General features: G+C 44.0%; 1 protein-coding gene across 1 annotated transcript in view; it reads left to right on the top strand.

Annotated features, from left to right (window-relative positions):
* CNTNAP2 (contactin associated protein 2) overlaps positions 1-22,724 on the top strand; it is a 3,253,420-nt gene that overhangs the window by 992,449 nt on the left and 2,238,247 nt on the right. The gene's annotated exons all lie outside the window — the stretch shown is intronic.

Genomic DNA, 22,724 nt, shown 5'->3' with positions numbered 1-22,724 from the left:
TGTTACATTTGCACATAGGACCCCTTGTTTGAAAGGAGCATCTGAACTCTCTCGTTTATTGAATTTGTCAGGTTTTGGATGGTTTCTGCTTCAATTGTTTTGCATGAGGACAGAATACCCTCCCAGAGCTGTTGCTTAGATGTGAACTGCCTCCCGCCATCATAGACACTTCTTTTGATGATGCTCCAGAGGTACTGAATGGGGTAGAGGTCAGGGGAGCATGGGTGTCACAGCATAAGTTTGTCCCCTTTTATGCCCATATCCGCAAGAGATAAAGATGTGTTATGTGCAGCATGAGACGGTGCATTATCATGCATAAAAATTATCTTGCTGTGGAATACACGGTTCTTCTTCTTGAACCATGGCAGGAAGTGCTGTTTGAGAAACTCCACATACATTATGGAGTTCATCTTTAACCCTTCAGGGATCCTAAAGGGGCCGACAATCTCTCTCCCCTTGATTCCAGCCCAAAACATTACTCCACCTCCTCCTTGTTGGCGCTGTAGCCGTGTTTGCATGGGGTGTCCATCAACCAGCCATCCTCCACTCCATCCATCTGGACCATCGAGCATTGCACGGCACTCATCCGTGAACAAAACAGTTTTGAAATCAGTCTTCATGTAATGTTTGGCCCACTGGAGCCGTTTCTGCTTGTGTGAAGTGGATAGAGGAGGTCGACAGGATGGCGTACGCACAGCTGTAAACCTCTGAAGGACCCTGCATCTTGTTGTTCGGGGGACATTGGAGGCACCAGCAGCTTCAAAACTTGTCTGCTGCTATGACAATGCTTTTTTGCCGCTGCTCTTTTAACCTGACGTAATTGCCTGTAGGAAAGAGTCCTCAATTTGCCCTTATCAGCACGCACACGTGTGTACTGTGAATCAGCTACATACTTCTTGATTGCCAAGACACTTCATCCTGATCATCGCACAATGTTGATTATAGTCATGCCTTGACCTAAACACTCCACAATTTGTTGCTTCTCAGCAGCCGACACATCCTTTTTCTTTCCCATTTTGGCAGAAAATGTAGGCTGCTTAATAATGTGGGACAGCCTTCTTAAGTAGTCTTGCCTTTCATTGGACACACCTGCCAAACTAATTAGCACAGGTGTCTGCAATTGCTTACAGTGATATAAAGAGCCCTGACACACATCACCATCCATGAGTTTAACTGACAAACAAATTCTTCCCTTATCACTCCTAAACACTTTTTGCATAATAATTTGGAACACAGTGTACATGTGCTTTTCCAAAAAACACCAGTGTATCACGTAGTGAATCTTACAGTTCTAACTTGCCATCCGTGGTCTGTATGGAGTTGTTCAATAAAGGGCCCAAAATTAAGATAACATAGACGGGAGAGGTCTCTATGAATAGGAATTCCTAAGTATTTGATACCCTGTGAGGGCCAGGCAAAGGGAAAGTTGGACTGGATGGAATCCTGTATGGATTTGGGGAGGGAGACATCGAGGGCCTCAGACTTCGCTGCATTGATTTTAAAATTTGACCATGTAACAAAGTGATCTATTTCAGCCATAACAGCAGGGATGGATATATGTGATTGAGTGATATATACTAGGACATGATCAGCAAATAGAGAGCACTTGTACTCGGTGCCTCCCACCTCAATCCAACTAATATTGGGGTTATGGCGAATTGATGAAAGCAGGTGCTCCGTCACTAGGATGTATAAGAGAGGGGACAGAGGACATCCCTGCCTTGTCCCATTGGTGATTATGAAACGTGATGAAAATGTTCTGACGTGCCCCCTGGGCCTTGGGACACCCGGAGCCGGACCCTTTTTGGTGGATGCTGGTGGTTGTAGTCTCCGTGGTGGCGGCCCGGTTCCGTGGCTCAGGTCGGTCAAACCAGTGGCGGAACTATTTATGTGGTTTGGATGTTTAAATGTCCGACTACGCCACCCGTGGATTGCGGTCAGCGTGAACCGCCGCTGCAGGGCAGACCGCTGAGGCTGGTGTTGTGGGTGCAGCAAAGCGTAGCATAACTCCCCATGGGAGGAGTATAGCCTCAGGGCAGTGTATGCAGAGGATGGGGGTGATGGTGCAGGGCAGCAGCAGTAATGACATGGAGTCAGTGATGCAGTCCAGGGCCTTTACTCACAGTTCTTATTATCAAGACCACTTCTGCAGGTAACAACTGCCCACGTCGTACTGTGCTCACCAGGTGAGGGGCTCAGACAACTCCCAGATAACTTTGGAGCGCTTCACTGGACCCTCTTTGTGTCTCCTTTGTCTGGCCTTTCTTACCAACCCTTCTGTCCGGCTGCCTCGGGCCTCCTCTTGGTAAACTTGGCACCAGTTTCCCTGACCCTATGTGGTGCCTTCTTAGCAGGTGTAGCGAGGGGCTGCGCCATATAAAATGTCACAGCCTCCGGTTTCTAGCTGAGGGTCGTTTCCCGCCTCCACTAGTTTCGGGGACCGGTCTCCCCCTTTGGCCTGACCTATCCACGCAGGTGGATTCGGGCGTGCGGTGGCGACTCGCCCGTCCGCACCCCTGGGATCCCTTCATCCTCTTTCCTGGAGCCTTCTCCGCTCCTCTTCCTTCCTTCTCCCTCTTCCAGGCCTGGGCCTCTGTTACTAGGCCTGCCTCCGGAGCAGAGCTCATGCAGAACCCCTGCTCCCTGTCACTTCTGCTCAGACTTCTCTGCACTGAACTAAGTAGGTGCCCACCTTTTATACTCCCTTTTCAATGCACCAAGGAATTGCTTCCTCCCTGCTCCTGCACTACAGGGTTCCCCTTCCACAGTGTTCCCTCCCCCCCACTCCAGCCAGGGACAGGGACTGTCGTGCCCATCTCAGGGGCATATTGGTTGCCCTGCCCCACGGCAATGTGGTGAAATGCATGCAGGTGTCGGGTCCTGATCCACACTCCATCCTTACCTGAGAGTGAGATATCACACCTCTGGGTGAGGTGCAATACCTATGTAGCAACCGAGCCCTCAGGGTGCTACAGTTCCATTTATCTTCAGTCTAGGTGACGTATTACAGGGCCGTGATTTTGGCTATAAAAGGTTCCCCTAGACCCCTACCCCAAGCTTTTTAAGAGAATAATATATGGCGTGCCAGGAGACTCTATGGAATGCTTTCTCAGCATCCAACGAGAGTATCTGATTTCAAATTTTTAACTGCATCTAGCCCAGGAAATACATTGTGCCTAGTAGCAGTGTCTGCTAGTCAGCAGATTATCCCGGCTGTTAAGCAAGCTACACCACCTGTAGATTGGACACTTAATTTTTTCAAAGGAAATGCTTCGGGACCACGGGATACTCAGTGAAGAGCATCGGGGAGGCACCCCAAGGCACAGGGGCTGGGACTGGCGGTAAGACGCCTTGCGGGGGACAGCCGAGCTCGATACTTATAAAAGCTTTTTAACTGCAGCAGCTTTAGTGGACGCTACTGGAGCTGGAGTTACGCGGCTGCTGGCATGAGACTTGCCCTCCAATAGATCCTTTTAAAAGGATTTAAAGTGTATTCATTCAAATTAGAGAGACAATTTAAAATAAAAAGCTTAGAGCTGCCTCCACCACAGGGGGGCTCGCTCGACCCACCAGCGGACAGGCACCAGTATTGGGAGAGGGGGGCTGGCCGTCAGGGTCCACCACGGCTCTGGCACAAACCCGGCGACACGAAGGTGGCATGGGCAGGAACGGACTGGCCGTGTCGGCTTCTCACTTTTTGGATTTTAAAAGGGCATGACATGCCTATATCTGTGTCTCCCCCTCCTTTTACTCCTCCACCTCTTTTCTTTTCGCATGACTATATGTACTTGTCACTTTTCCATGTGTTAGTTATGTCTTCTGAGCAGTTTGTCAGCTTTTGGACACCTTTGAAGGTGTTTTCTATCTGTTTCTATGTGTTTTTGTTTGCCTGCCATTGGTTTTAATGGTGTTCGAATGTGTTCGACGAACAGTTCGACGAACAGTTCGGCGAACACACGGGTGTTCGACAAACCGAACCGAACTCGAACACTACGGGGGTTGCTCAACACTAGTCCGATGACCTAGCAAAACTGACTGAGAAAGGTAACAGAGCACCAAGCTAGCTCAAGAGTAGAAATTACAATGAAGTCCAGCAAAGCCAGGAGGGCGGAGCCGGATAATATAGGCAAAAAAAGGTCATGTGACCAGCAAACTAGAAAAAACCTAACAGGAGAGTACTAACAGTACCCCCTCTTCTAAGAGGATCCTCTGGATCCCCTAGGCCCGGGCTTATCAGGAAACCTCCTGTGAAACGCTCTGACAAGTCTGGAAGCAGAAACATCATCCGTCCTCACCCATGAGTTATCCTCGGGTCCGAAACCCTTCCAAGCGACGAGATACTGCAAACACCCTCTATACCGTCTAGAATTTAGGATGCGGGAAATTTCATATTCCCCGTCCTCCACCACCGGAGGAACAGTGGCAGAGGCGTCACCATCCGACACATCAGCTCTTTTCAACAGAGAAACATGAAACACCGGATTAATCTTCCAGGAGGTAGGAACCTCCAGCCTAACAGCAGATTGGTTAACTATCTGAAGCACCTTAAAGGGCCCTACAAACTTGGGACCCAATTTTTTAGAAGGAATCCTCAATCGCAGATTCTTAGAGGACAACCAAACCATGTCACCAATAGCAAACGAAACCTCTTGCCGTTTCCTATCAAAGTACCTCTTAGATTTTTTGTTAGCCTCCTGAAGATTACCACGCACTTCCATCCAAACTCTCTCCAAATCACCGGAAAAACTCTCCTCCTCAGGCACAGCCGATACCAACTTGGAGAATGACCCAAAAGACGGATGTCTCCCAGAACAACAAAAAAAAGGCGAACACCCAGCAGAAGAGGATGTATGGTTCTTAAGAGCAAATTCAGCAAGTGGCAGAAACTCAGACCACCCCTCTTGATTGTCTGCCACAAAGCAACGCAAGAACTGCTCAACATCCTGGTTCTTTCTTTCTGTCTGGCCATTAGACTCAGGATGATATCCGGATGAAAACAACAAATGAACTCCCAACCTGTCACAAAAGGCACTCCAAAAATGAGCCACGAACTGAGGTCCCCTATAAGAAACAATGTCAGTAGGAACGCCGTGTAGTCTGACAATTTCCTTGACAAAGGCCTTAGCGAGTGTCTTAGCGCAAGGCAGTTTGATGAAGGGAGCCAAGTGACACATCTTGCTAAAATGGTCCCCGACCACCCAGATGACCGTGAAACCTTCAGAGGGGGGAAGGTCAGTAATAAAGTCCATAGCCAGATGTGTCCAAGGTGCACTAGGAACCTCCAGAGGGCAAAGCAACCCCGCAGCTGGAGCATGCGAAGACTTAGATCTAGCACACACAGTACATTGGCGCACCCACTTAATAACTTCCTTCTGCCATCCAGGCCACCAAAAACTGCGACCCACAAGTCTCTTGGTCTCAGAAATTCCTGGATGACCTGCCAACCGAGACTCATGACACTCAACAAACAAATCTCTCCTAAAGGTCCTAGGCACAAATAACCTCCCATGGGGAGTGTTAGATGGGGCATTCTCCTGAGCTTTAAGAATCTCATCCTCCAAAACGGAGTCCAAAGCAGCAATCACAACACCTTCTTGTAAAATGCTCTCCTCCTCCTCCTCAGCACCGACCATGGGAGAAAAGCTGCGAGACAAAGCATCAGCTTTAACATTCTTGGTACCTGGGATGTAAGTAACGGAAAAATTAAACCGCGATAAAAAAAGTGCCCACCTAGCCTGACGGGCATTCAAGCGCTTGGCAGCATCAAGATAGATCAGATTTTTATGATCAGTGAAAACCTGAATGGGAAATTCAGCACCTTCCAAGAGATGACGCCAGTGTTCAAATGCGAGTTTATTAGCCAGCAATTCCCGATTACCAATATCCTAATTAAGTTCAGTCTCAGAAAATTTTTTTGAAAAAAGGGCACAGGGATGTATTCCATCCTTGCTTTCCTGAGACAACACCGCACCGACCCCCACAGAAGAAGCATCAAACTCAACCTAAAACGGCTTAGTCACATCAGGCTGCATAAGGATGGGAGCAGAGGTGAACCTCTCCTTTAGAAACACAAAAGCTTCAATGGCCTCAGAAGTCCACTGAACCGCATTAGCACCTTTCCTGGTGAGATCGGTCAGTGGTTTGACAATAATAGAATTTTTTTTTATGAATTTTCTGTAATAATTGGCGAAACCCAAAAACCTCTGTATTGATTTCAAACCAATAGGTCTAGGCCATTCCTGCACAGCTTGAACTTTAACCGGATCAATCTCAGAACCTTCACTGGAGATAATGTAACCCAAAAAACTAATTCTCTGTACAGCGAACTCACATTTCTCTAGCTTAGCAAAAAGTGAATTGTCCATTAATAACTGTAAAACCTCACGTACGCTCCGCCAATGAGACTCCAGATCCGGCGAATAAATCAAAATGTCATCCAAATGCACAACCACATTTTTGCCGATCAAAGGTCTAAGGATGTCATTAATAAGATTCTGAAAAAATGCTGGAGCATTGGTAAGACCAAAAGGCATAACCAGATTCTCAAAATGACCCACAGGAGTGTTAAAAGCAGTCTTCCATTCATCACCCTCCTTCATGTGCAACAAATTGTATGCCCCCCGGAGATCAATTTTAGAGAACCACTTGACCCCCACAAACTGGTTAAACAAATCAGGAATCAATGGCAGTGGGTAAGGATTGAGTACAGTAATTTTATTAATCTCACGAAAGTCCAGACAAGGACGTAAAGCGCCATCCTTTTTTTCAACAAAAAAAAATCCAACAGCCACAGGAGACTTGGAAGGCCTAATGTGACCGGCGGCCAAGCTTGTCTGTATGTATTCCTCCAAAGCATTTTCTCAGGAATAGTAAGATTAAATAAACGACTTTTAGGAAGAGTCGCTCCAGGGACAAATTCAATGGTACAATCATAGTGTCTATGGGGAGGCAAAATTTGCGATTCTTTCTCAGAAAAAACTTTCCAAAAATCCTGAATAGGTACAGGTAATTCCCCTTTATCCACAGCAGCAATGCGCCCGTTACAACACTTGTCATAACACTTAGGGCTCCAGGACTTAATTTCCTTGGTAGACCAATCCAATACAGGATTGTGCAATTTTAACCAGGGTAACCCCAACACTACTGGAGAAGGCAAATTAATTAATACTACCAAATCCAAATTCTCTTGGTGAATACCATTAATAGTGAGGGGAAATTCACAGACCTTGTGAGTAACACTCTTTAAGGGAGAGCCATCGACAGAAACCACAGCAATAGGGGATGACAAAGGTTTGGGTTTTAATTTAAGTTTTTCCAAGAATCCCCCATCAATCACATTCAGAGTAGAAGCACAATCCACAAATACCCGAAATTCAATTAATTCTTCCTGAGCAGTGGTAGTAGCAGAAAGCAGTACACCCTTAGTATTTAAACAGGCTATACGGGCGTAACTGACCTTTTTTTTTTCTTTTTTCACACGAAGCAAACAGTTCCTAATGAAATTATCAGATCCACCGCAATAAAAGCACAAACCTTCAGAAAATCTGCGGTCTTTTTCCTGAGAGCGGGGTGACATCACCCCAATCTCCATCGGCTCTCCAATGTCAGTACAGACCCTCTCAAGACTCGGAGCTGACATGGCAGAGGATTTACTCTCATTAACCCTTGCACGCAGTCTCCTGTCCATCCGTATAGCCTCCTGCAAGTTTCCAGGTGAAGGATAAGCAATCAGCAGATCCTTAACCCTTTCACCTAGCCCCGCAAGAAACAAACTTTTCAAAGCTGAATCGTTCCACCCTACCTGAGCAGACCACCGACGGAAGAGAGTACAATAATTTTCCACATTACCTGATCCCTGCCTCAAACGTCTTAATTCAGACTCAGCAGATGAGACACGATCAGGATCATCATACAACAACCCCAAAGCAGAAAAAAAACTATCCACTGATCTAAAGCACGGATCACTAGGTTGGAGAGAAAAGGCCCATCCCTGAGGTTATTTGCGCAAAAGTGACATTATGAACCCTATGCGCTGTGTTTCATCACCAGAGGATCCGGGTCTTAAACGAAAATACAATAAACAAGCATTTTTAAAGGAAAAAAAATCTTGTTGTTCACCAAAAAATAGATCAGGCAGACGTACCTTTGGCTCTACAAAATGTGCTCCAGAACAGCTACTCACGTGTTGATGGAGCTTGGCCACCTCCAGAGAGAGTCCCTGCAAGCGTTGAGCCAAATCCTGAACCGAGACCATGATGAAAACTGGGGTCTTTCCTAGAGAAATTTTTTGGCTGGACTTACTGTTATGATCTGCTACAAGCACTAAGGAAAGACAGGAGATCTGTCCCTACAATAGAACTAAGCTGGATCCCTACGATGTAACGGGGAACCTGAACCTGCGATCAGACCCGCTAAAGTCCTCGGCTAGTCTGAACGAAGACTTATAGATGTGAGGAAGGGATCCCTACAAGAACTAGGGACTGGGAGAAAGATGGACACCTCTAGCAGAAATTGTAGCAGAAATAAGACAAACAAACAACATAGAACATAGAGGTCCGAAGACCTAGCAAAACTGACTGAGAAAGGTAACAGAGCACCAAGCTAGCTCAAGAGTAGAAATTACAATGAAGTCCAGCAAGGCCAGGAGGGCGGAGCCGGATAATATAGGCAAAAAAGGTCATGTGACCAGCAAACTAGAAAAAACCTAACAGGAGAGTTCTAACAGTCTGCTAGTCAACGGATTATCCCAGCTGTTAAGCAAGCTACACCACCTGTAGTTTGGACACTTAAGTTTTTCAAAGGAAATGGTTCGGGCCCCCGAGACACTCAGTGAAGAGCATTGGGGAGGCACCCCAAGGCACAGGGGCTGGGACTGGCGGTAGGACGCCTTGCGGGGGACAGCCAAGCTCGATCCTTATAAAAGCTTTTTAACTGCAGCAGCTTTAGTGGACGCCACTGGAGCTGGAATTACCGTGGCTGCTGGCACGAGACTTGCCCTTCAATAGATACTTGTAAAAGGATTTAAAGTGAACTCATTCAAATTAGAGAGACAATTTAAATTAAAAAGATTAGACCTGCCTCCACCGCAGGGGGGCTCGCTCGACCCACCAGTGGACAGGCACCAGTATTGGTAGAGGGGGGCTGGCCGTCAGGGTCCACCGCAGCTCTGGCACAAACCCGGTGACACGGAGGTCGCACGGGCAGGAACGGACTGGCTCTGTCGGCTTCACCCTTTTTGGGTTTTAAAGGGCATGACATGCCTATATCTGTGTCTCCCCCTCCTTTTACTCCTCCACCTCTTTTCTTTTCGCATGACTATATGGACTTGTCATTTTTCCATGTTAGTTGTGTCTTCTGAGCAGTTTGTCAGCTTTTGGACACCTTTGAAGTGTTTTCTATGTGTTTTCTATGTGTTTCTATGTGTTTTTGTTTGCCTGCCGTTGGTTTTAATGGTGTTCGAAGGTGTTCGACGAACAGTTCGACGAACAGTTCGGTAAACATACGGGTGTTCGACGAACCAAATCGAACTCGAACACTACGGGGGTGGCTCAACACTTCTTGCTACGCGCCTTGCCCATTTTAAATGGAGGACAATATTTTCCACGTTTTCTACAATTAGCTGGGTTTTAACCTCTGTGATATGTGTGACGGAAAACCACATTTTTAAATATCTGGTCTATAGGTTACTATTTTTCACAGCAACCTGGTGTCAATAACTTCAATGACACACTGCAAAAAAATTTAAATGGAGGCCTGAAATGCCAAAATTTGGAGCACACTTATGTTATACGTGTGGCGGAAAACCAATTTTTAAATAGTTGGCCTGTAGTTTACTATTTTTCACAGCGACCTGGTGTCAATAACTTCACTGACACACTGCAACAAAATTGAAATGGAGGCCTGAAATGCCTGCATTTGGAGCACACTCATATGTGATACGTGTGACGGAAAACCACAGTTTTAAATCGATGGCCTGTAGATTACTATTTTTCACAGCTACCTCTCCCTACACTTCCTGATTCCTGGGTAGACTGTGACAAACATGGCTGCGCCAGGTCTTATATAGACCTGATGACGCTGTGCTGCCAACCAATCACTGTAATGCCACAACCAACATGGCTACGGCATTACAGTGTGTGGCAGGCAATCCCTGCATGTTCATTGGCTCTTTAAAGAGCGCCAAGCAAGCAGAGAGGGGACCCGAGCTCCCGCCCGAGCAACCCTGGAAATGCTCGCAGAGCGCAGAGCATCTCGAGCAGTGAGATGCTCGGACGAGTACCGAGCAGTGGCGAGCATGCTCGCTGATCACGATTGAGGGCTTGTTTTTTGCGGGACGAGTTGACGTTTTTATTGAAACCATTTTAGGTCACATTTTTTGATCGCTTTCTATTCAGATTTTTGGGAGGCAAAATGAACAAACACCAGCAATTGAGGATTTGTTTTTCGTTACAGCAGCATCATACTAATGTATATTTGATGATGTTATTAAGTTCTGTCGTACACCAGATTTGAGAAAAAAATAATGACTTGAATGTTTATTACACCCCTCCAGAAATAAGCTAGTGTCTCATGAAGTCCAAGAGTGTAACGATCGTGATCACAGAGGTGCAACCACGGCAGAGTTCCTAGGTGTTGTGGGGCTGTGCTGATGAAAAAACACAGGTTTTGCCTCCTTTTTGATCACTGCATAGTCAAGTGAGGCAGCTGTTCAGTGTTTTGTTATGACTAGCCTGCCCTATATAAAGTATATTGTGCATCACTCTCTGCTGCCAGTCTGACACTTCTACATACAGCATTGGGTCTGGCAGAGAATCCCATCCTCAATGCTGTATGTAGAAGTGTTGGACTGGCAGTAGATAATGATCCAAGTCACCAGACATAATGTAGAGTCAGCAGGGTGCTCTGCTCTGTCATGTTCTTCAAATGCAGGCTGGATTGATGCACAGACTGAAGACCTCTCCCTCTCATGCAACTGTAGCATGGCATGGGGCAGTAGACACGGGCAAGGCACTCGTCTTCTCCTATTACATCCCGGCGTGTTACATGAAATAGTGGGTCCAAACAGAGTGTTGGTGCTGATAGGGCATCTCACCCATGCAGGCCGCCAATGGCCAATGGTGTTGAGCAGACTGAACCATAGGTTTCAGAGTTCAATAAAGGAGACTCCTGTTCTAAAACATAGTCTTTACTGAACGGTAACTTGGTAAGGGTTATGTACAAGTGGTAGCAGGTACAAAGTCTTCTGGGAGTTTCCTTCACAATGTAAAGCATTTTCACACTCATGGTTTCCTCCCATTGTAGGCTACTCCAGGGCCAGTGAAGCACACTGTTTCGCCCTACTTTGTCAAAGCCTAGCTCGTCACCACAGTCCCGATCAGCAAGTCTCTCTACCTGCTTAGAGGCAAAAAAGGCAAAAAACCCATGAGGCAGATGCTAGTTGCTCCATATTAGGGCGAAAATTAGTTTCCGACACCACATATAGCAATCAGACAAATTCCTTGGATCAACTTCATATCACACAATTTAGTACCCATTATCTCTAATATTATATATATATCCAAAGGAGGCATCCAGACCCTCCTTGAACTTTTATAGTGAATCAACCATTATATGTGGTAGAGAGTTCCATTGTCTCATTGCTCTTACAGTAAATAATCGTCTTCGGTGATTATAATTAAAACATCTTTCCTCTCGATGTAGAGGATGCCTCCATGTCATCATTGCAGGTGTATGTGTCAAAAGATCATTAGATAGATCAATGTTGCGTCACTTCATATAATTGTATGTTGCAATAAGATCGCCCCTAAGAAGTTTATTTTTCCAAACTGAATAACCCTAAGTTTTATAGCTTGTCTTGACAAAAATCACCCATCCTTTTAAGAACCTTGGTCACTTTTCTCTGCACCCGCTCTAGTTCAGCTATGTCCTTCTTATACGCTGGAGCCTATAATTGTACACAGTATTCTGTGTGACAGCACTAGTGACTTGTATAGAGCCAAAACTATGTCATGAACATCTATGCTTCTTTTATTGCATTCCATTATTTTATTTGCATTTGCAGCAGCTACATGGCACTAGTCGCTAAAGTTTAGTTTGATCTCCACGATGCGCCCAAGTCTTTTTCATAGGCAGTTTTACACAGTGAATTACCATTTAGTATATAATTATACATTTTATTTCCTCTGCCTAAGTGCATGACCTTACAATTATCTACATTAAACTTCAATTGCCATTTCTCAGCCCAAGCCTCCAGCTTATATAAATCCCTCTGTAATATTAAATTATCCTCTTCAGTGTTGATTACCTTGCAGAGTTTAGTATGATCTGCAAATTTTGAAATTCTACTCTGTATGCCCTTTACAAGGTCATTAATAAATATGTTAAAAAGAATGCTGATCCTTTTGGTACCCCGTTGTTAACTGTGACCCAATTCGAGTGTGTTTCATTAGTAACCACCATTTTTTTCCAGTTGTTAACCAAGCCAGTTGTTATCCTAGTTACACATATTTTCTTCTAGTCCCATTACTCTAATTTTATGTCACAACCATATCGACTTATATTAATAATTAAAGGATGTACATAATTATACAACCTAATTATTTTTTTCTCGCTTAGTCCACCTGAAAATATTTCAGATTTCAGTTTATTTTTCAATTGAGTTGTATAGATTATGGGTTGCAAAAAATGTAATTAAGATTAAAAGTGATATTATTTTTTTGCTTGACAAATGTCTGTCAGTTTCACAGGGGTGTGTGGGCTTTTTATAAATTGTGTGCACTGTTTCCCAAGCTTCTTGCCATTTTATTCCTAAATTTATGTGGCTTCTTTCTTCTGTCTTCTGCCCCACTCACGCTCTAGTTCCTCCTGCTTTCCTCTTCCCCACTCTCCTCTCTAGCCGCTTAATCCTCTGTTCCATTCTTTTCTTTGAGTTCATTTCTGATGTCCTCTTCCGAGCTCTCTTTTCTAGCTGCTCTCTGCTGTATTCTATCCCGTTATCCTTTGTAGCTCTTTTCTGCTGTCCTCTGTGCTGCACTCCTATCTAGCTGCTTTCTACTGTCTTCTGCCCCGCTCTCCTCTCTAGCTGCTTTATGCTGTCCTCTGTCCAACTCCATTGTCTAGATGCTTCCTGCTGTCTTCTGCCTCACCCTCCTCTCTAACTGATTTTTGTTGTATTCTGCCTCGTTCTCCTTGTACAACAGTGTCAATTTTGTGTGCCCTCTAAATAACCCAAAACACAGCCATTAATGACTAAACCACTGGCGGCAAAATTGAATACACCTCTAAGTAAAAATGGCCAATTTGTGCCCAATTAGGCATTTTCCCTCCCCGGTGTCATGTGCCTCATTACTGTTACAAGGTCTCAGGTGTGAATGGGGAGCAGGTGTGTTAACGTTAGTATTATCACTCTCTCATACTGGTCACTGGATGTTCAACATGGTACTGCAAGGCAAAGGATCTGAAAGGATCTGAGGATCTGAAAAAAAGAATTGCTGCTCTCCATAAAGATGGCTTAGGCTTTAATAGATTACCAAAAGCCTGAAACTGAGCTGCAGCATGGTGGCCAAGACCATACAGCAGTTTAACAAGACAGTTTCCACTTCGAACTGGCCTCGCCATTGTCAGCAAAAGAAGTTGAGTGCACATGCACAGCGTCATACCCAGAGGTTGTCTTTTCAAAATAAACTTATGAGTGCTGCCAGTATTGTTGCAGAGGTCAAAGGGGTGTGGGGGGGTCAGAATGTCAATGCTTAGACCATACACTGCACACTTCATCAAATTGGTTTGCATGGCTGTCATCCCAGAAGGAAGCCTCTTCTAAAGATGATGCAGAAGAAAGCCCACAGTTTGTTGAAGGCAAGCAGACTAAGGGCACGGATTACTGGAACCATGTCCTGTGGTCTGATGAGACCAAGATAAACTTATTGGTTCAGATGGTGTCAAGTGTGTGTGGCGGCAACAGGTGAGGAGTACAAAGACAAGTGTGTCTTGCCTAAAGTCAATCATGGTATTGGAAGTATCATGTTTTGGGGCTGCATGAGTGCTACCGGCTATGGAAATCTACAGTTCATTGAGGGAACCATGAATGCCAACATGTACTGTGATATACTGAAGCAGAGCATATTTCCCTCCCTTCAGAAACTGGGCCGCAGGGAAGTATTTCAACCTGATAACGAGCCCAAACACACCTCCAAGACGACTACTGCCTTGCTAAAGAAACTGAGAGTAAAGGTGCTGGACTGGCCAAGCATGTCTCCAGACATAAACTTTATTAAGCATCTGTGGGGCATAATCAAATGGAAGGTGGAGAACTGCAAAGTCTCTGACACCCACCAGCTTCGTGATGACATCATGGAGGAGTGGAAGAGAATTCCAGTGGCAACCTGTGAAGATTTAGTAAACTCCATGCCCAAGAGAGATAAGACTTGAAAATAATGGTGGCCACACAAAATATTACTTTATTATATTTTGTTAAGGACACTATGGCGGGGGGCCCGACGTCAATGTTGTATTATTCTTTTTTCTTTTTTTTAATCCTTGATAAAAATTATTTTGAAAATTGTTTTTAAGGTATTGTGCTGATTACTGTGTATAGCTACATTTTTTCTGCTTCTCCGTGTGGGAAACCACTTTACCAACTTGGGACGTTACATCCAGCATTATATTAAATGGAGCACACTATTCTCCATTTATTTTATAAAAAAGGTTACACTTTGTACAACATGAACACCAATCCAAACTTATAGGCAGTCTGACTGTAGACTCTTCTTTTCCCCTGTAACAGTAATCAAGCTATGCATTTTTACCCCAGTTATAATTGCAACCTAATCTAAAATCTGTAGTCTTAATCTTTCTCCATAAATGCAAAATGCCAGCGTAATTTGGATCTCCCTTATATAGCATGTAGTGCCGGCATCTCTGCCTCCGCTGCGGCCCCGGTCCGGCGTTCCCCTTTTCTCCCTCTGGCCTTCCTGCTGTGCCTGTCCAGGGTGCGCGCACCACGCGAGGATCCCCGGGCACTGTACTTTGGGCACATGCTCCCTCTCTCTTACAGGGGCTACGCGCGCCATCCTAAAAAGTCCCCGGTCAATAGTCAAAGGACTGCCCCTATTTAAGGCACCACCTCCAAAATGGAGATGCCTGTGCAAAGTTGTTTCTTGTGTGCTTACACTCTCTCCAGCCCTCAGGTCCCTACCGTGCCCGCCAACCTGTCTATCAGCTGTGCCCACCAGCCTGCCTATCAGCTGTGCCCACCAGCCAGTCTACCAGCCGTGCCCACCTGCCAGTCTGCCAGCCAAGCCTGCCTGCCTACCTATAAGGCATGCTCATCTGTCATCCCTGTCATCTTCGGCCTTCAATCTCATGGGAGTCGCCTGCTCTCACATGAGTGGCACCTGATCCACCTTTACAGTCTCTCCTTGGTTCACGGAGTCAATTAAGCCGCCATATAGCCAGGGTCGGTCCGGGTAGGCACTTAGTCAAACCCCTCTGGTCCCTCCTTGCATGACAGGACAGAGGTTCCACCACCCGGACCCGTAACATAGCAGTCTATTATACTAATGGTTTTCTTAAATTGAGCATTAGGTATTTCGCAAAATAAGAAGCAGTAAGTATACAAATATACAGAAAATGGAACTATAGGGAATATTAATAATCATAGTAAATGTACATTGTCACATGCAGAATTGAATGAAAAAATAAAGCAATAGTTAAAAAGATAAAAACTGTGTGTCTGTTTTTTCTATAAGGATGAGATTTTGTTTTCCTGTTCTCCTTTTTAGTGCCTCCAAAATGTCTTGTAAAATATGGGTATTTTTTTTTTTTTTCAAATAAATGTCTAAAAATTACAAAGTGCTCTTTTGTAGAGGCGCAATTTGTATTTTAGCTATAATTTTCTTTTCATGTACCACAGTACTGTTCAACTACATTTGGAGTCCAAGTGGTGTTTGCATTGTTTGCTCTTTGAAAAGTACATGTGTTGCCAGTCTTCTGCAGCCAAGAGGGGATTTACTCATGTTAATTAAACTGTTCTAGCAATAGTTCAGGCAAGAAGAATCGCTAATGCTAAAAGCAATGAAGCATAAGAAAAGGTCAGATCTCCCACTCTCATCATTTTTAAATGTGGCTAATGTGCTGTTTGTTGCTGTGTATTTTCTACTTATTTACATAGCAGTAAAATTATCAATGTATACACACACTAGAATGTTATGACAAAGCACAAAGGCACCTGAATGAAACATAAAATCAGTTTTACTCTGAGACTGTATATGATGTTGCTGAACTTTTTGCTTTGCTATTGTGATGCCCCATGCAGCACATGTACAGTAACACTCAGTCATTATTCACAATTAAAGCTACACACAATGTTGTAAATAACGTACATTTGTGTCTTGTAGCAGTTGTCAAGAACATTTGGAGGTGCTGAAGCGTAAATATCTCTATGGTTACATTGTACAATAAAAGGATATATAAAAAAAAAAAATTATTTCATATTATGTTAAGGAGGCAGACTTTTTTCATTTTTTTTTTTTTTTTCTTCTTCTACTAAACATCAAGACTTTTCTTTTTTGTTTCCAGGATGACTTGTAGTTAGAGATGAGCCAATATATTTGAGTTGAATTGAATTCTACTGGATTATTACAAAATCCTCATGAATCCAAACTGCAGATTTATTTGTAATTTGATTCTACCCGGAGTCAGCAGAATGTCGGCCACTGGCCACCATTTTTTTGAACCATATAGACATCAAAGGGTTTAAAAAAATAAACAACAACCTTATATGCATCTTACCATTGACCTCTCTGGCCCCATTGATCCTCACTGTCATCCATCCGGTCGGTCTTTAGCTTTAAGATTGCTGCTGAATGTTGAATCCTCAGAGATCACCTATAGAAATTTACACAACTACTATTGAATAAAAGATAACAATTTTTATTGAGTACAATTTAAAATTAGATAAAGAAGACAAAAAAAGACTCCAATAGGTGGGATAACCAACAAGAGGTACAGCACCAATATCAACATTTCTTTTTATAACAATCAAATATATTTAATCATTGGAAGTATACTGATGTGGATAGATGAATTGTATACATAGCAACAACCAGGCTGACAGTTCAAGTTACCTAGTTACAAGTATCCAAGAGTATAGATAAATAAAGTGACTGTGCTATAAATAAACATACTAAAATCCATGAAAATAGGTCAGTATGCCAATCCACATACAGTTGTGCTCAAAAGTTTACATACCCCAGCAGAATTTTTCCTTTCTTGGCCTTGTTTCAGAGAATATAAATGATAACAAAAAAACTTTTTTCCCACTCTTGTTTATTGGTTGGATGAAGCCATTTATTGTCAAACTACTCTGTTTTCTCTTTTTAAATCTTAAGGACAACCAAAAACATCCAAATAACCCTGATCAAAAGTTCACATACCCTGATGATTTTGGCCTGATAACATGCACAGAATTTGACACAAATGGGTTTGAATGGCTACTAAAGGTAACATCCTCACCTGTGACCTGTTTGCTTGTAATCAGTGTGTGTGCATAAAAGCTGAGTGAGTTTCTGGGATCCAGACAGACTCTTACATCTTTCATCCAGCCACTGACGTTTCTGGATTGTGAGTCATGGGGAAAGGAAAAGAATTGTCAACGGATCTATGGGAAAAGGTAGTTGAACTGTATAACACAGGAAAGGGATATAAAAAAATATCCAAGGAATTGATAATGCCAGTCAGCAGCGTTCAAACTGTGATTAACAAATGGAAAATCAGGGGCTCTGTAAAAACCAAGTGAGTCTGCAGGGAGAAAATGGGGTTATATACTCCCTCACTTCGTGTCATCAGGGTAGCACCAGGACTGTTAACAGTCAGAGCTCAGGGTACGGGGGTAATGCTGTAATCATGTTCCAGCTCCTTGACTGACATTCTGTGATCACACACACCCTGCATAGCAAGATGTCGGTCAAGGAACTGAGGACGGTGTAGTGAGCTAGAGCTAACTGTTCACAGCCCTGTTGCTTCCCAAATGAAAGGAAGCGGGCTGGTGTAGTGAGAATATAACTTAATTTTCTCCCTGCAGTTGCACTTCCAATTAGACTGCTGCACATGTTTAAAACACTATATACCTAGATATTATCACTAAATCTAAAGGTAAATACTGCTTTTTTTTACTTTCACTCACAGGTTACCGTTAAGGTTTTTACTAGAGATGAGCAGTTTGGCAAAATTTGAATTTGCTTGTCCACGTGGATTTTCCAAGGAAATTGAATGTCCATTATTATTTTCTGGGGTCTCTCCAATACCCAAAGCATAATAAGCATAATAAGTAAAAAATAAAAAAGTCTTTATACTTACCATACTCCTCACCTCTCAGACCTCTCTTTTCTTCACCATTACGTGTCCAGCACAGCACTAACTGCATATTCTGATCCTGGAGGCAAATGCTGAAATTTCCAACCGTCTCACACTGAGCTGAGAAATTGAGCTCTGATGAGTCCCAAGAGGGTTTTGCACCAGCTCGTGAAAGATCATGATGTCATGACATGCACCATGACCTTGCATGCACATGTGCAAAACCACCCCAAACCTCTTCAGAGCTGGAAGTCTGGGCGCAGTGTGCGAGGCCTGGGGATTTCAGCGCTCATGGCAAGGATCGGAAGATGCAATAAGAATCAGACAGGTGACGGTGAATCGTAGAAAGGCTAGAGAGGTGAGCGGTGAGGTGAGTATAACAATTCTTTTTTAACCCTTCAATGACTCCTTACAGTTCAGAAAAATGGTGGCCAGTGCCAATTTTGCTGAATTTGGCAAATTTTTCTAAAATTCGAGTAGACTTCAATTCCACCTGAATGAAAAAAATATAAAAGAGTTTAAGCTACACAATGAATATCATGAGAGAAAAAAAAGAAAAAAAAAGCAACAAGCATTTCTTGGTATAGAAAATAACACACAATATCAAGATTTACATTTCAAGAGTGCAAAAAATAGTGTTTAAGCAACAGAAGACATTCTGCAATGTTGTGATTTTAAACAGCTCTGTCCATGGAGGATAAATATATAATCCACAGAAAGGTATACACAAGGGTAAAGTCAAAGGCGCAGAGTATAAGAATAGGACAAGGGATAAATGGGATTACTGATGCGCAAGCAATCTCAAGTCTGCATCAATAAACAACTATCCCACCAGTGTATCTCACATTATGATCAGCAGTGTTAGCAATCACTTCTTCCATTCACTTAATCATATTGATCTCTGTGAACTTCTCAGACTCAGTGAGAGAGTGTAAAGTCTTCCTGCTGTAAAGATTAATATGTCTGGTAGTATATGTTTACACACAAGACTCAGTACCAAGATAATTTGGGACTGAATAATCTGATACACACTTATGTTGGGTGGGAGTATACCCTTAAAAGTACAATGTGGGAACTTCACAGAGAGTTCTTCTAAGCACATACATTTATGAAAGCAGCCAGATGTGTGAAATAATTGAATATAAAATCTATTGAAATATACATTTATCAACCCGTTTCCACAATAATCCAAATAGCATATAGAAATTAGCAAATAGTTCCTACACCATGTCAAAATATCATGGCCCTGAGATGGCATGCCGACAGGAATTGTGTCTATTTTATACCTTGTAACATACTTTTGACACCATAGTAAATCAACCAGCTTTGGAGGCCATTCCTTAAATGCATAAGTCCAATAATAATAATATTTTTTTTATTCCCCAGTGCTTTACAATTCAGACAATTTACAGACATTATTGGCACTGTACCTATTGGGGCTCACGATCTACATCCCCTATCAGTATGTCTTTGGAGTGTGGGTAGAAACTGAAACCCATGCAAACATGGGATGAACATACAAACTCCTTGCAGATGTTGTCCTTGGTGGGATTTGAACCCAGGATGCCAGTGCTGCAAGGCTGCAGTGCTAAGCACTGAGCCACCATGCTGCCCAAATCATTTTCCATAGTAGCTGGCACTTAACTGTGGCCTCAGATCTGCCATTTAATAAGCCTATTAGACCCTACCAAAGGCAGGATATAATAGATTTCCAGCCATTGCAATATTAAAAAGTTAAGCTTTCGGTCAACACCCTACAAACTAAGACACATACTAGGGTCACTTTCAGCTCAGGAAGTCCTACATCCCTTCTTAATCATAGCTGCACATTTCTGGCTACGCCAGAACCCACTCACATCTTGATGCCATCAGCATGGCCCTGATCTTACATGCTATGTCCTGCAGGAAGATAGCCAAGAGCAGCTTCTGCTGTCTTCCGATCTTACATGATATATCCTGCAGGAAGATAGCCAAGAGCAGCTTCCTCTGTCTTCCGATCCCACTGCTAAATTGATGAATCTATGAGCGATTCATAGTCTTCCAGCTTTGTCGTCTGAGATGCATTTATGTACAATGATTACCTATAGGACAGACTGGTAGAGTTTGCAAAGGCATCTGGGATAGAGATACCATCCATCCATAAATTCCTGTACAGAATGTAAAAATAAGAATATTTATTCAGTATCCATACAAGTTGGAGGAGCGTGTAAAGATTATAGTGATTGTAAATATATTCATTTTACAGATCTCAGAAAATGCAGCTAGAGTTTGTATGTTGTTATTCTGAGCTATAGACATATATTACTCATATTCTTTACTCTTTATTGGTCATAATGGTTTTCCAATGTGTCTATAAAAATCAGGTTAGCAACCTTAATCAGGGCTGAGTGGCCAAAGATGTGAAGAAAAAGTAAGAGCAGCCAGACAGAGTCTGCTAGTTTTGTACTTTCTCTCCTGTGGCCATGTCCTTAAAAAGTGATGATCTTTGCGGTTATGAGTTTAATAATGCAGAGAAATCTGAAAGTCTGGGATTGCTTCATTAAGGTGTTTTACTTATTTTCTGCTTATGCCTTCCTAGTAGATGCTCTTGTGACTTCTGACTTCCCTTATTCCTTGTAGGTGGTAAAGTAAGCAGGGGCAGGAATTGTAAACTTTGGGCTACTTGGTTTCACAGCTGCTATTAGAAGGATATTTATATTCGATTTTTGTAACACTACCAAATTTCAATAATGTCTTCCCAATGCATAGCCTGGATCTGTCTGAACAAGTAGACCATCTACAGTGGGGAAAAAAAGATTTTGATGCACTGCCAACTTTGCAAGTTTTCCCACCTATAAAGAATGGAGAGGTCTGTAATTTTTTATCGTAGGTACACTTCAACTGTGAGAGACAGAATCTAAAAATAAAAACCAGAAAATTACATTGTAGGATTTTTAAATAGTTAAATTTAATTTTATTGCATGAAATAAGTATTTGATCACCTACCAACCAGCAGCAAGAATTCTGGCTCTCACAGACCTGTTAGTTTTTCTTTAACCCTCCGTCACATACAATATCGGTTCTAACGAGTTCACATACAATGTGACTGTCAGGCACAGGCTAGAAAAATACCTATAATATCTAATGTTTGCAATTTCAGTGCTCTAAAAGTGATCAGTGACCTTCATAGGGAGGTAATAAAAGAGACTACACATAATCAGGTGCAAAAAAACCCATTTACTTAACATAAAACTAATAACTCTGAAATACAAACTGTAGTGCCGGCGTCCCTGCCCTCTGCTAGGCAGGGACGCTGCTCCCCTCACCGCTCTGCTCCGTGCCCGGCATCCTCCCCCCGCTCTGCTGTCAGCGCGCGCTCCGTCCCGGCGTCCTCCTCCTGCTCTGCTCTCAGCACGCGCTCCTTCCCGGCCCCTGTGCTTAGGGTGCGCGCGCTCCCCTCCTCTCAAAGGAGCCGCGCGCGCCGCCCTAAAGAGTCCCCGGCCAATGGCCGGAGGACTTCATCATATATAAGGCACCTCCTCCAAAATGGAGGTGCCCGAGCAATGTTGTTTGCACCTGTGTCTCACCTGTGCTTCAGCCCTCAGGTCCCGTTGCCAGTTTCCTGCCAGTTTCCTGCCAGTTTCCTGCCAGTTTCCTGCCAGTTACCTGCCAGTTACCTGCCTGATTCCTGCCTGAATACTTGTTACCTGTCTGCCAGTCTGAGGTCCGACGGTCTGCCTTACTACTCCTGTCAGTCTGTCTAAAGGACCAGCCTGCCCGGTCACCTGGGAGCGCATATCAGCTACCTGCCTGCTTGCCTGAGGTCCGACGGTCTGCCTTACTACTCCGGTCAGTCTGTCTATGGACCAGCTTGCCCGCTCACCTGGGAGCGCTTCTCCGTTATCTGCCTGCTTGCCAGCCCGGAGGCTCCGTTGTCACGTGCTGTGACCACCAGCTATCTCAGAGACTCTTGCCCGCTCACCTGGGAGCGCATCTCCGTTACCTGCCTGCTTGCCAGCCCGGAGGTCCCGTTGTCACGTGCGGTGACCACCAGCTATTCCAGAGACTCTTGCCCGCTCACCTGGGAGCGCTTCTCCGTTACCTACCTGCCTGCCAGCCCGAGGTTCCGCCGTCACGTGCCGTGACCACCTGCTATTCCAGAGACTCTCGCTTGCTCACCTGGGAGCACACATCTACCATCTGCCTGCTAGCCTACCCGGAGGCTCTGCCATCACAGGTCGTACCTACCCCTTACCCAGAGACTGCCCTGATCACTTGCCGTAACTCCCTGTCCGTTCACCCAGAGACTGCCACCCGCTCCCTTACAAGGGCCGCCCCCTTGTATAGTAGCTCAGAGGTTCCGCCTCCCGGACCCGTTACACAAACATTTCAAA

Source organism: Phyllobates terribilis, unplaced genomic scaffold (genome assembly GCF_046119375.1).
Source record: "Phyllobates terribilis strain yellow unplaced genomic scaffold, ASM4611937v1 Scaffold_4__5_contigs__length_816908805, whole genome shotgun sequence".
NCBI classification, from domain to species: domain Eukaryota; kingdom Metazoa; phylum Chordata; class Amphibia; order Anura; family Dendrobatidae; genus Phyllobates; species Phyllobates terribilis.
Note: the sequence above shows the minus strand (reverse complement) of the source record. Positions and strands in the feature narration are given on the sequence as shown.